Source organism: Myotis daubentonii, chromosome 2 (assembly GCF_963259705.1).
Source record: "Myotis daubentonii chromosome 2, mMyoDau2.1, whole genome shotgun sequence".
Classification (NCBI taxonomy): domain Eukaryota; kingdom Metazoa; phylum Chordata; class Mammalia; order Chiroptera; family Vespertilionidae; genus Myotis; species Myotis daubentonii.
The window spans coordinates 19,953,859-19,967,367 of NC_081841.1; the positions used below are offsets into that span (position 1 = coordinate 19,953,859).

The 13,509-nt window shown below is 40.6% G+C and overlaps 1 protein-coding gene and 1 long non-coding RNA gene across 6 annotated transcripts in view; both read left to right on the plus strand.

Moving 5' to 3' along the window:
- Nucleotides 1-13,509, plus strand: part of NTN4 (netrin 4) — a 114,351-nt gene that overhangs the window by 47,748 nt on the left and 53,094 nt on the right. The window lies entirely within an intron of this gene.
- Nucleotides 1,971-10,688, plus strand: LOC132227155 (uncharacterized). Its single transcript, XR_009451139.1, has 3 exons — nt 1,971-3,652; nt 5,610-9,471; nt 9,505-10,688. It is a non-coding gene; the product is annotated as an uncharacterized LOC132227155 (long non-coding RNA).

Genomic DNA, 13,509 nt, shown 5'->3' on the forward strand with positions numbered 1-13,509 from the left:
AATACAATTATTCATGTATTTATGTTTGCATAACTTACATGCCATGTTTTGTCAATTCAGCACAGGTTTAAGACCACTGTTCATATCTTCTTTTAAAAAATTATTTAGTGTGAATAGCAAAAAGTAATAATGAGAATGCTCTTGACTCTTCAAGGTGTTAAGGGAAAGGTCAAAAGGCTTAAAAACAATAAAGTTATTAAATGAGAACATTATATCAGAATTTAAAAATATTTTTATATAATAAAACATATACTCATGTTTGAAAATTAACACCTATAAATTGGACATGTAAAACTTCCAATTAATCTAGCCCTAATTCTTTTTTTTCTCAGTAGAGAAAAAAAAAAGATCATAGATTATAAATACTACTATTAATAGTTATCACTTATCAAATGCGTTGTTGTGTACCAAATCTTATGCTGTCGTGCTATAAATGTTATTAAATCTAATATTCACAACAACTGGATGATGCAATATCATCGTTTTCTTTCACAAATGAGGAGGTGAGACTGGGAAATGTTATCTGACTTCTCAAACGCTAAGAAGGGGTGGAGCTACAGTTTAAATTCGCCTGTCAGACACTGAAGCCCATTTTCTTTTTGCTGTTGTTGTGCTGTTAAAGATTTGGATCTAACCAGGGTTGATATTATGCCAAGAACAGAGAAAAAAGAAGGGATAAAGTACAGGAGGGGCAAGGGAGATGGGGACAGGCTCAAGGGATTGATTACCATGATGGACTGTAGAATCTAAACTAAGCAAGGAGAAAAGTTAGGACACAAGAGAGCAAAGACTATTCCCACCACCAAATGTCTGCTGTTTCATATTTTATAACGCCCTTTCTCATGTATTGTTTCACTAGATCCTTACTACAACACTGGAAATATTTTATTTCAATTCTGCAGATAAGGAAAACTGAAATACAGAGAGATTAATGTACTTTCTTAAAGTCACAGTGATAGAGCAATTACTCAGAATCCTTATCATTGTACCCCACCTCCATCCCCAATAGGCTACCAAGGGAAAAAAACACCTGTTGTTAAAAAGACTCTTTTTATAGGGATAGGCCATCGATCCAAATCATCTACATTTTAATATGGAACCAGAAATTATCATTGATTCTCTTTTCTTCCATTCAGTAACTAGTGAAATGGCTCAAAGGGAGGAAAGAAGAAAGTCAAAGCAATAAGTTTGGATAATCTACAAAGTAAATAATTTAGGAGTGACTATTTGGGGGTGGGGTATGCATCATCTTTGATGCTTATTTTTGGCTTTATTAAGAAGAGGGATTTCTGTACCTACAATTCTACTTTCATATGTAGCCCAAAATAATTTTCACTGTGAATGAGAAACAGCAGCCATCCCAGTTTTTTCATTTTGTCACATCAAATCTGGAGGATTGGGTAATCCTATCATAAACGAGGACACAATGTTGTATCCCTAAAATAAACAAAATATAAAGCCTGCTAACTTGGTACTTTTAGCATGAGGCTGTTCTCAATCCATTGCAAGGTCTTAACCTCATTTCAATGTCCCTGTGTTAGCATGGTATAGTTTTGCCAGTAGTCCCTTGGCAATGAGTAACTACAGACACCATAGAAGGTGAACAGAATGTTGTTGTACCGCATTTACTACCTTGTGTTTCCTAGTAGAAGGGCAAGCCAGTAAAATATGTTCATGGCTGGAAATTACTAGTGTTTTGACTGTAAAACTTCCAATTAATCTAGCCTTATTTTCTGTCTAGACAGTAAGACATGTTCTCTTTTAACGACAAGAGTTGCCTGAGATTACTCTTTTTATTAGATGATCAGGAAACCAGAAGACTTCAGAACTGAAGGCATTATAAAGCAGTTTGGCACTCATGAAATAATTCCCAATGGATTTTCTTTTAAGAATTCCCCTAGAACATTTAAATATTTATTTATAGGCCTCTATTTCACAGAAAGGTAAAAGGATAAAAATACCTGAAAATGAAAATGTTGGTGTCAGAGCTGACATCTCTGAAAGTAAAATATACACCAATTAGAAAGCAAGGTTGATTGTCCAAATGTAAAATTTGTACATTCAACTTTTCATGAATTGCAGAATGTGAACACATGTATCTTTAGGTCAAAACTGGGGCATCGTAAAGCTGCAAAAATGAGTTTCTTTAACAGGTTCAAGCTGCTAGTTTTATAAATTTGGGAAACAACAAGTTAAATTTGACATTTTTTTTTAACTATAAAGTGCTCCTTAGATATCTTACTTTGCAGATGTTTTTATGAATATTTCCTTTTCAGTGTAGCACTTTTGAGTCTATTCTATGGATATGTGGGAGCCTGGAGTCTGAGCTCTGGGTCAGGAAAGCCTAGTCTCCCTATTTAAATGCTAATATAATGGGGTATGGGGGAAGCTTCATGGAAAGAGAAAAACTTAGGTTGTAGATAGATACCTGACTTCTGGTTCACAGCCCCAGTTCTCACATCTCTAACGTGTTTCTTTTGTGTCTGCCAATTTTGTAAGAGCTGGAAATGTACTTCAATTTTTCCTAAAACAATTGCATTCAGTAGAAGATAAGCTGTAATTTAAATCCTCAGTCCCTCTTACGAGGAAAATTTTTAGTGACCAGACACATAAGATTAAAATACACACACACACACACACACACACACACACACACACACGCACGCGCAATAATTATTCTACAAGACAAAGAAATTCACAGCCATTTCAAACAGTGAGAAAACCCAGGTCTGTTAATCTTGGCACTTAAAGCCTTAATACAGTACTATAATTGGAACTACAGTTGTATTATATCTTAGCAATGTCATTATTTTAATGGAATAAAACAGTACATGTATGGTGATATAGAAGAACTATAGTACTTGTTAACTCATTATATTTTTTAGTTATATAGAATCTAATATTTTTTTAATTTTTCTCTCTAGCTCCTTAAATAAAAAGAAAAAAGAATTATGGTTTCAAAATCTACAATATATTTAGCTTTAAGAGAGCTCACATATTAGAAATAGAAAAAAGATTACATGTGTTCCACTATTAAATATTTCATGTATAATACAAATAATTATGCAATTCATAAGAGTAAACACTGATCAAGTGTCCTTTGCCTTTTATTTTTGCATCTCTAAAGGCACTACTAGCAGGCATGTAATTTAGCTGGCTAGGTCAGCTCTCAGCATCAATAACATTTTAAAAATAAGAGATAATGTTATTCACTTGAGATAATAATGTTAATAACATTAATAATTATTGTTTTTTATATTCTCTGTCACACATCTACATACTTCTTCTATTTTAATCCTCAAACACAAGGGGCCAGTAACATTATCTTTATTTTATAGGTAGAAACTTATATCTTGTTATTAAGGAACCTATCCAAGATTATTGAGATCAGGGATTAGATACCCCATGTATCTGTTTCCAAAATTTATTCTCCTTATGTCACATTTATCCATATAATGATAAGAAAGGAATGCAATTTAAAATGGACAAAGGTTTGAATGGACATTTCTCCAAAGAAACTATGCAAATGGCTAATAAGTGCATGAATAGATGCTTGCAGTCCCTAGTCATTAGGGAAATGCAAATCAAAACCACAATGCAATACCACTTCATATCCACTAGGATGACTGTAATAAAAAAGACATAACAATAGGTGTTTTTTTTTTTAATCCTCTTTTTTATTTATTTATTTTTTTAATTAAATCTTTATTGTTCAGATTATTACATTTGTTCCTCTTTTTTTCCCCCCCATAACTCCCCTCCTCCCAGTTCCCACCCCACCCTCCGCCCTCACTCCCCACCCACTGTCCTCATCCATAGGTGCACGATCTTTGTCCAGTCTCTTCCCGCATCTCCCACACCCCTTTCCCCCCAAGAATAGTCAGTCCATTCCCTTTCTATGTCCCTGATTCTATTATAATCAACAGTTCATTCTGTTCATCAGATTATTTATTCACTTGATTCTTAGATTCACTTGTTGATAGATGCATATTTGTTGTTCATAATTTGTATCTTTACCTTTTTTTTCCTCTTCCTCTTCTTAAAGGATACCTTTCAGCATTTCATATAATCCTGGTTTGGTGGTGATGAACTCCTTTAGCTTTTCCTTATCCGTGAAGCTCTTTATCTGACCTTCAATTCTGAATGATAGCTTTGCTGGATAAAGTAATCTTGGTTGTAGGTTCTTGGTATTCATCACTTTGAATATTTCTTGCCACTCCCTTCTGGCCTGCAAAGTTTCTGTTGAGAAATCAGCTGATAGTCGTATGGGTAGTCCCTTGTAGGTAACTGAGTTTCTTTCTCTTGCTGTTTTTAAGATTCTCTCTTTATCTTTTGCTCTTGGCATTTTAATTATGATGTGTCTTGGTGTGGTCCTCTTTGGATTCCTTTTGTTTGGGGTTCTCTGTGCTTCCTGGACCTGTAAGTCCATTTCTTTCACCAGGTGGGGGAAGTTTTCTGTCATTATTTCTTCAAATAGGTTTTCAATATCTTGCTCTCTCTCATCTTCTGGCACCCCTATAATTCTGATGTTGGTACGCTTGAAGCTGTCCCAGAGGCTCCTTACACTATCCTCGCATTTTTGGATTCTTTTTTCATTTTGCTTTTCCGATTGGATGTTTTTTGCTTCCTCGCATTTCAAATCATTGACTTGATTCTTGCGCTCCTCTGGTCTGCTGTCGGGAGTCTGTATAATATTCGTTATTTCAGTCCGTGTATGCTTAATTTCTAGTTGGTTCCCCAATATAAGATCGAGGGTCTCATTAGTTTTCTTGTAGATCTCATTAAGTTTATCGGCGGCTTCTAAACAGTTCTTGAGAGACCTTAAAAGTGTGGTTCTGAACTCTATATCTTCCATTGACAATTTTGTCCTGTTTCTTTGTCTCCGCATTTTGTTATGCTTCCTTGGTGCACCCCCTAGTGGTCTTTGTTTGCAGTCTTATAGTTAAATCTTGATTGTTGTAGCTAATTCCAGGGAGGGTTTGACCTCCAGGCCAAGTGGCTATGAGAATCAGCTGTGTCAGCGGTGAGAGAACTTCTGTCCTCTAGGGAGGTGCTAATCTAGCCTTTGCCTGAGGCTATCTGGCAAATGCCTCTGTGCAGGGCTTGGGCGGGGCGGGTCGCACAGGATCAATAGGGTGGGCCGGAGAGAGCAGTTATGGCGGCTCTCAGTCCTGTCCCCAGGGGCTCTGCCTCTCTGAGTCCCAGCAACCGCTGCACACCTCGGAGAGAAAGCTGCACTCGCTCTGACCGAAGCCAGACAGTCCCGCTTCTCCCGTTTGAGTCTGGGTCCCTAAAGACTCGCCTGTATCTGGAGCTCAGAGTCTGCAACTCCCTCCCGATTGAAAAAGCCAACCGCGCCCTCCGCCACCAGCCCGCTCCACGCACTCCGCACCTCAGAATTTGACTTCAGCACTGCGCCTTCTCTGAGTGTCCGTGTGCGTTTCTCTTTCCTCCTAGTTGTAAGACTTCCACTCAGCCAGCGTTCCTGTGGTTCTGGGTGATGTCCCTTCCGTTTTTTGGTTTCACTTTTGAAGTAGTTGTTCAAAGCAGCAAACTCCGGCGTTAACCTATGCCTCCATCTTGGTTCTCCAAAAAAGACATAACAATAGGTGTTGATGAGCATGTGGAGAAATGGGAACCCTCATACATTGCTGGTGGGAATGCAAAATGGTGCTGCTGCTGTGGAAACAGTCTGGCAATTTCTAAAAAAAATGTAATACAGTTACCATATGAGCCAGCAATTCTCCTCAGTTATATATCCAAGTGAACTGAAAACCTATGTCTACACAAAATCTTATACATGAATGTTTATAGTAGCATTACTCATAGTAGCCCCAAGTGGCAACAATCTGATGTCCAGCAATTGATGAATGAATGAACAAAATGTGGTATATCCATCCATTATATTTTTATGGAATAGTATCCTATATAATAATAGCTTAATATGCAAATTGTCCCCTCGGGCAGTTGTTCTACTGGGAGTTTGAATGGGAATTTGACCACTCGCAATGACGTGCGCTGACCACCAGGGGGTGGTGCAGAACATGGCGGGCATTAGCGACACGCTGCGACCTCTCTCCAGCTACTTGGGGTCAGGGGTGACGGGGACCAAAGTGCGGTGAGAATGTGGCGTGTCCGCCAAGCTTGCTCTCATTCCCCCTGCTACCCTCCCCCAGGACACCAGGGCTCGTGTGCCAAGGAAGTCCCCGTGCTCAGGTGCCAGGCACCCACAAGGGGCCTGCCCCGCACCCACATGACATCTTCTGGGTGAGCTGGGCTGCAGCCATCGGGACCGCAAGGGCTGGTCGGGCTCCCTGTGTGTTCACCCAGGAGCTGGTCTGCAAGGCCAGCCAGAAGAGAGCACGCTGCCTGCCCGGCTTCCGTGTGGTGCCACTGGGCAGCCAAGAGGTGCACACTGAGCCCTTGCCTGCGGTGTTAGGCCATGCTCACCACATCTCTGCATGGGGACTCGGGTGCTGTGACTCAGGTGCTGCCCAGGGCCCAGAGGTCAGCTGGGACCTGCCCTTCCATACCAGATGCTTGTGCTTCGATCGCCAGCCAGACCTAAGGACTGCACCCATGCAGGAATTTCGTGCACCGGGCATCTAGTCTAACCATAAAAAGGAATGGAATACTGATACATTTTACAATGTGAATGAACCTTGAAAACATTATACTAAGTGAAAGAAACCAAACACAAAAGGCCACATATTATTCCTTTTAAATGAAATGTCCAAAATAGGGAAATGCATAAATACAAAGTAGGTGTGGTTTTCAGGAGTTGTGAATCAATGAGGAAGGGTGAGAGACTGCTTAATGGGCACAAGGTTTCTTTTGAAAATGCTCTAGAATTGGATGGTGGTAATGATTGCACGATTTTTTTTTAATATACTGAAAACCACTAAATTGTATGATTTAGAATGTTTTGAATGATGAATTTTATGTTATGTGATATAATTCCAATAAAAATAATCAATAACTAAAAAACAAACTAACTGAAAACCATGGCTGGTTATATCAGGATTTTATATATTTACTAGAGGCTCGATGCACGAAAATTCATGCCAGAGTAGGCCTTCCTTTCCCCGGCTGTCAGCACCGGCTTCTCTCCAGCACCTGGGACCCAGGATTCCCTCCTCCGGCCGCTGGCAAGTACCTGGGACCCAGGCTGCTTGCCTCCTCAGGCTACAGACAGGTACCCGGGACCTGGGCTGACTTCCCTCCGGCCCCGGCTTCATCAGGAAGGACGTCCGGAAGATGTCCAGTCTAATTAGCATATTATCCTTTTATTAGTATAGATTTTCAAGTTCCAGTTTTTCAAGCTGACCATTTTCAAAAGCAATAGCATTGGATGTATGGGTATTGAAGAAAACCAATTCTTTCAATATCTGTGGCTGTGTCTGTGGCTGTTGTTTCATCAGTTATACTGATCATCACAGATTTGTTAATGACTGCATTCAGATAGAGTTGCCAAAGAAGCATAAGTTTTTAATAAATCATTATTGATCTTTCATATGAGCATACTCAATAATGAAGACTATGTTTTATAAGGCTCACCAAGAAACAAGCAGTTTTTCAATATAAAAAGAACCATGTGAATGAATTAATTCAACAACAAAAGATGTGGAAGAAAACATGCCCTAGCAACTGGCTTCTTGTACTACAATCCGGGGCTCATTTATCTTAAACAAGTCAACTTTTGTAACACCCTCTGCACTGTATAGAATACTGAGTGACAGTCAGACAGAGCTGTCAAGAAAAAAGGAAGAAGTGGGAAATGTGAACTAGAATGAATTTAAAACAAAATCTTTGTAAGAGAATGCAAAATAGCCTTTGACAAGGAATTTTCCTTTAAAATAACCAGAAGCTATGTGAGCACATTGAACAAGTGAATGTCAACGGGTGAAAAGTACTTAATAATCCCCCACAGCATTTCTAATAGAATTTACCTGGTCCCCTCCTCATTATAAAAACCATCTAAATTCTAAAAGGCCTTGAACAAAACTCCCACAAAATGTTCCATCATTCTCGAATTGAATGTTTCTTGACAGATAACTTGCTTACAAAATGTGTTCTACTAGTTTTTGCCTTCACTCAGTTTCCCAGGTTCTTGCCCCATAGTTGCTAATAGTTTTAACAGCATATTAGAAGTTCTATATTGTTAATTCCACTTCTGCTATTTCTTTCTAAAATTATTTAAATTAAATAGGTACTAAGAAATTGACATTGATCTGATCCCTTTTTCCCCTCAATGAGATTTTATCATAAGAAGTTATTTTTAGGTGTTTGTGGGAAGGAAAAAAATCCTTCTGATGAAATCACTGTTCTTAGATGGAGCTCTAATATTTTAGGACTCTCTTGGGAGTTCTGCCACTGATTTACATTGTGGCCTTAGAAAAGTTTAAATATAAAAAGACAAGTGTAAAGTGAAATTATGAAAACATGTAACTGGGATCAAATGACGAGCAGAGATGGAGTGGTTGAATGGCTATTGGCAACTATCCTAGTCACTCAACACAGTTATAGGCCAACAATTTTGTTTGAAATTTCACTGCTTAGCTTTATACTGAAATAGTTTCTTATATAGTATTATAGGAAACTCAAAGTTGTTAGTATAGGTAGCTGGGTATTAATAAAGAATGGGGCCCTAACGGGTTTGGCTCAGTGGATAGAGTGTCGGCCTGCGGACTGAAAGGTCCTGGGTTGGATTCTGGTCATATGCCCACGTTGCAGGATCAATCCCCAGTAGGGGGCATGCAGGAGATAGCCAATCAATGATTCTCTCTCATCATTGATGTTTCTCTCTCCCTCTCCCTCTCCCTTCCTCTCTGAAATCAATAAAAATAAAAGATAAAAAAGAATGGAGCAAATGGAATTAGACATTAAGAAGCCTAATCTAAAAAAAAAAAAAAAGAAGAAGAAGCCTAATCTGCTAGGAGCTGAATCAGACAATAAGCCTGCTTCACACACTCCCCAGGGGACTATTGTATCCTCTACCCTTGAGTCCTAATCCACAAAATGGACAGGAAGGGTCATTAGCGTTCATTAGCCAGGATTACGGAGGAAGAAATAAAAACAATGAAGGGGAAATTCCTCTACTGGGCACAGGCCCAGTAGATGGCATAGGGGAGGTTCTTCTACTATGAGGCATGTGCAGTAGAAGCTAAGATGGCAATCATATGGAGGAGTGTATAGCCTGGGAAAAGGATCAGATTGGATAAGGATGCAGACCCTGGAATATCTATGAAATGAATTGGTTAGGGGGAGGGCCCAGCACAAGCCTTCAAGGGATTGGGAAAGAGATTGGTCAGTTTGAAAGCGCAAGATAATATAATCTAAGCCTAACAAGGGCCTCTGGCCCCATAATGTGCGCTCCTGCACTGACATTCTCTCTGTATCAGCCATGCAGACCTAGCAGCTGAGGGGGGCCCAAGCATGGTCCCCACGCATGGGCTCTAAGTGTGAGCCTAGGTCCCCACGCATGGGCTCTAAGTCTGAGCCTAGGTACTGGGGATAGTAGCACAGTCCTAGCTGGAGTGCAGCTGGGAACAGAGGCTAGGCTGGCCAGTTGGAGACAAGGATTGTACTAGACTGAACCAATGGCACAACATTTCTGGACCCTGGACTTTCTTCTGGGCTTGATGAAAACAACCTGGGACAACCCTTTGTGTTTGCTCCAGTTTCAATAAATCTTACCACCAAATCTCATCCTTCTGTTTATGGCCCCTGAAATGGTTTTCTCCCGACACCATAAGGACCCCATTTCCACCGGCAACATATCTATGGACAAGAACTGCAGCAAGAATATATTTATCTATATCTTTGCAGCTGAAGAAATTGTGGCTTTTAGAAAAAAAGAAGCCAATTTAATATTTTAAGGCAAGAAAGTCTTAGAATCAGACAGCCTTACTTTATTGCCATTGTATATTAGCAAATCTGAAAACAAATTATGTATATACTCATAAAATTTAACCAAATAAAGGTATATACTGGAGAGACATTTTTTAAAACCCAGTAGTCAGAAATAATTCTTAAAACCCATTGGAAACAAAGAACAAATATGAAACAGTTCTATGCAATGAATTAAAAGTAGAAAAAAATCTCATAACTTAGTAATAGTATGATCATATCTAAATGTAACCTTCAAAAGCCTCCTGGGCATTACAATTTTCAGCTCAATACTATTTGCATTTTTAAGGCAGAAATATTTATTACAGTCATCAGAGGAAAAATAAAGTGCCTGGCGACACTGAAAAGAGGAAGCCAGTAGACTTAATCTTGTGACAATATAAGACATTCAAAACCCATCTATAATAATAAAAGTGTAATATGCTAATTAGACCAGTCAGCCAAATGACCTTCCAGATGTCATTCCGGACATCCTTCTGGATGAAGCTGCCATGGCAGGGGCTGAGGCAGAGGCGGTTAGGGGCGATCAGGCAGGCAGGAGAGCAGTTAGGAGAGATCAGGCAGGCAAGCAAAGTGGTTAGGGGCGATCAGGCAGACAGGCGAGCAGTTAGGGATGATCAGGCAGGCAGGCAAGTGGTTAGGGGCAATCAGGCAGGCAGGCAGAGTGGTTTGGGGAGATCAGGCAGGCGGGCCAGTGGTTAGGGGTGAGCAGGCAGGCAGGCGAGTGGCTAGGGGCCATCAGGAGGGCAGGCAGAGGGGTTAGGGGCTATCAGGCAGGCAGGCAGAGTGGTTAGCGGCCATCAGGCAGGCAGGTGAGTGGATAGGAGCCAGCGGTCCCAGATTGCGAGAGGGTGCAGGCCGGGCTGAGGGGACCTCCCACCCCCCCCCCCACGAATTTCGTGCATCAGGCCTCTACTTTAGCTTTATAAAACATGTTGAAATTCCACTTTTAGAAGTACATCCTCAAGATAAAAAATAGAAGTTAATATTCTTAAAGAGTAAGGTCATGACTGTCATACAGGTACAAAATAAACATGTGCCAATGATTTTATTTAACTTATTATTAATGAGGGATCAGAAAGACATTATAAAGGGTTCAAAGGAAAATTCAAAGAACCACACATACATAGGCAAATAAAGAATGCTGGAAATATATTTACAAATTGATGCAAAACAAATCAATATGAAAGGCAATGGTTAATTGTATCCTTACCAGACACAACTGACTTGCATTTCTATGAACAATAATTATTTGCATTATTATTAATTTTCTACAACTTAGAGAGCTGAGAAATAATCTAATCTAATAAAAGACAAACATGCAAATTGACCATACATTCACTATGCCTTAAGCCATGCCCACCAGCCAATCAGAGCAACTGTATGCAAATTAACCCAACCAAGATGGCGGCCCGCAGCCATGGAGCTGAAGCGAGCAGGAGGCTTGCTTGCTCCAGTGATGGAGGAAGCCAGCCTGCCGCTGAGCTCCACTCAAAAGCAACAAAGTTTCAATTATAGAAGGTAAATAAATTCCAGAATAAAAAAAAGAAAAAGGAAAAAAAGGAGAGGCTGGGAGCTTCCGTTGCCGACGGGCTTGGCCAGCCTGAAAACGGCCCTCAGCCCCTCACCCAGACTGGCCAGGCACCCCAAGGGGGACACCCACCCTGAAAACAGCCATCAGCCCCTCACCCAGGCTGGCCAGGCACCCCAGCAGGACCCCCACCCTGATCCGGGACACCCTTCAGGGCAAACCAGCCGGCCCCACCCATGCACCAGGCCTCTATCCTATATAATAAAAGGGTAATATGCAAACTGACCCTAACAGCAGAAAGACTGGGAATGACTGGTCACTATGACACACACTGACCACCAGGGGGCAGACGCTCAATGCAGGAGCTGCCCCCTGGTGGTCAGTGTGCTCCCACAGGGGGCAGCTGTGCTCAGCCACAAGCCAGGCTGACGGCTGCCAGTACAGTGGTGGTGGTGGTGGGAGCCTCTCCCGCCTCCTCAGCAGCGCTAAGGATGTCTGACTGCAGCTTAGGCCTGCTCCCCACTGGCAAGTGGACATCCCCCAAGGGCTCCCGGGCTGCTAGAGGTATGTTTGATTGCCAGCTTAGGCCCAATCCCCTGGGGAGCCAAGCAGGTGCTCATCCCCCGAGGGAGTCCCAGACTGAGAGAGGGCACAGGCCAGCTGAGGAACCTTCCCCCTTCCCCCAGTGCACAAATTTTTGTGCACCGGGCCTCTAGTTCAATAATAAAAGGCAGAGATAACCCAGAAGGTTGTGTTAGACAGAACAGTGTCATCTTTTTTTTGGGGGGGGGGGTTGAGGTAGGGGGAGAAGGACATTGCAAAGTCTTTCACAATTTTTCCCAACACAAAGAATATTATTTGTTAATTAGGGAAATATGCAAAGAAAGGATATTCTGATAATGTGGGCTCCAAAAAGATGTTACACTTGATCCTCTTTCACCCATGGTTATAAATAAAATAAAAATAGTTTCTATCCCTAACTCACAAAAAGAAAGAGAAAGACTTGCTTTGTTCTAGGAAATCAATACTCTGAAGGATAAAAGAATCCTACCTAAAATTACTCAAGAATCTAAAATTTAAAGTAAAATGCTCACTAGAAAAACATACTGTTGGCCCAATAGATTTTTAAAATGGTAATATTTTAAAGCCTCCTTTTTCTTAGCTTTAAAAAGAGAGGTTATTTTATTAACAATATTTTTAAACCTAAAAGTTTTTTTGCAATTTATTTGAAAGGCTTAAATTATGCTTTTCTCTGCTCTGGAGCAGTTTCTGTTTTCCTTTCTGCTAATCGGTGGGCTTGGAAGTAGGGAGGGTTGGTTTTGTTTATTTTATTTTGATTTTGACTAATTATCTAATTTTCACAAAAGGGGCCATGATGAATGTTGAAAGATAAACCACAAAACTTGATTTGAGTTCTTAGTTCTAGTTGTAATACTACAAAACAAAGATCTTTAAGCAATTTTGGAATTAAGGCCCATCATTTGTTGTAGGAAGATTTGGTAGCATTTGGAAACTTCTATGTGTGTATGCATGCTTCTGACTACTCCTTCAACTCTTGATCTCTTATGGTAAATTTCATGCACAATGGCACAGATAAACTGCCATTTAGATACATAAAGCATTGGGGCATGCAAAATTGTTTACATGAAAAAATGAAAATAAGCCAGCAATCTGAATCTAGAAATTTACCTAAATCATTAAGTTATACTAATCTAGAGGCCCGGTGCACTAAATCGTGCACAGGTAGCATCACTAGGCCTGGCCAGAGATCAGGGCCGATCGGCTGGGGCCTTTCTTCATTCTGCACCGCCCCCTGGTGGTCAGCGCACATCATAGCGAGCGATCAAACTCCCCGTCTCCCAATCAAACTCTCGAGGGGACACTTTGCATATTAGCCATATATATGTGTGTGTGTGTATATATATGTATATATACACATATATACACACACACATACATACAGTGGGGCCTTGACTTACGAGTGTCCTGACTAACGAGTTTTTCAAGATACAAGCCGTTTCTCAGCCGATTTTTTGCTTTGAGTTGCAAGCTAAAATTCGGGTTATGAG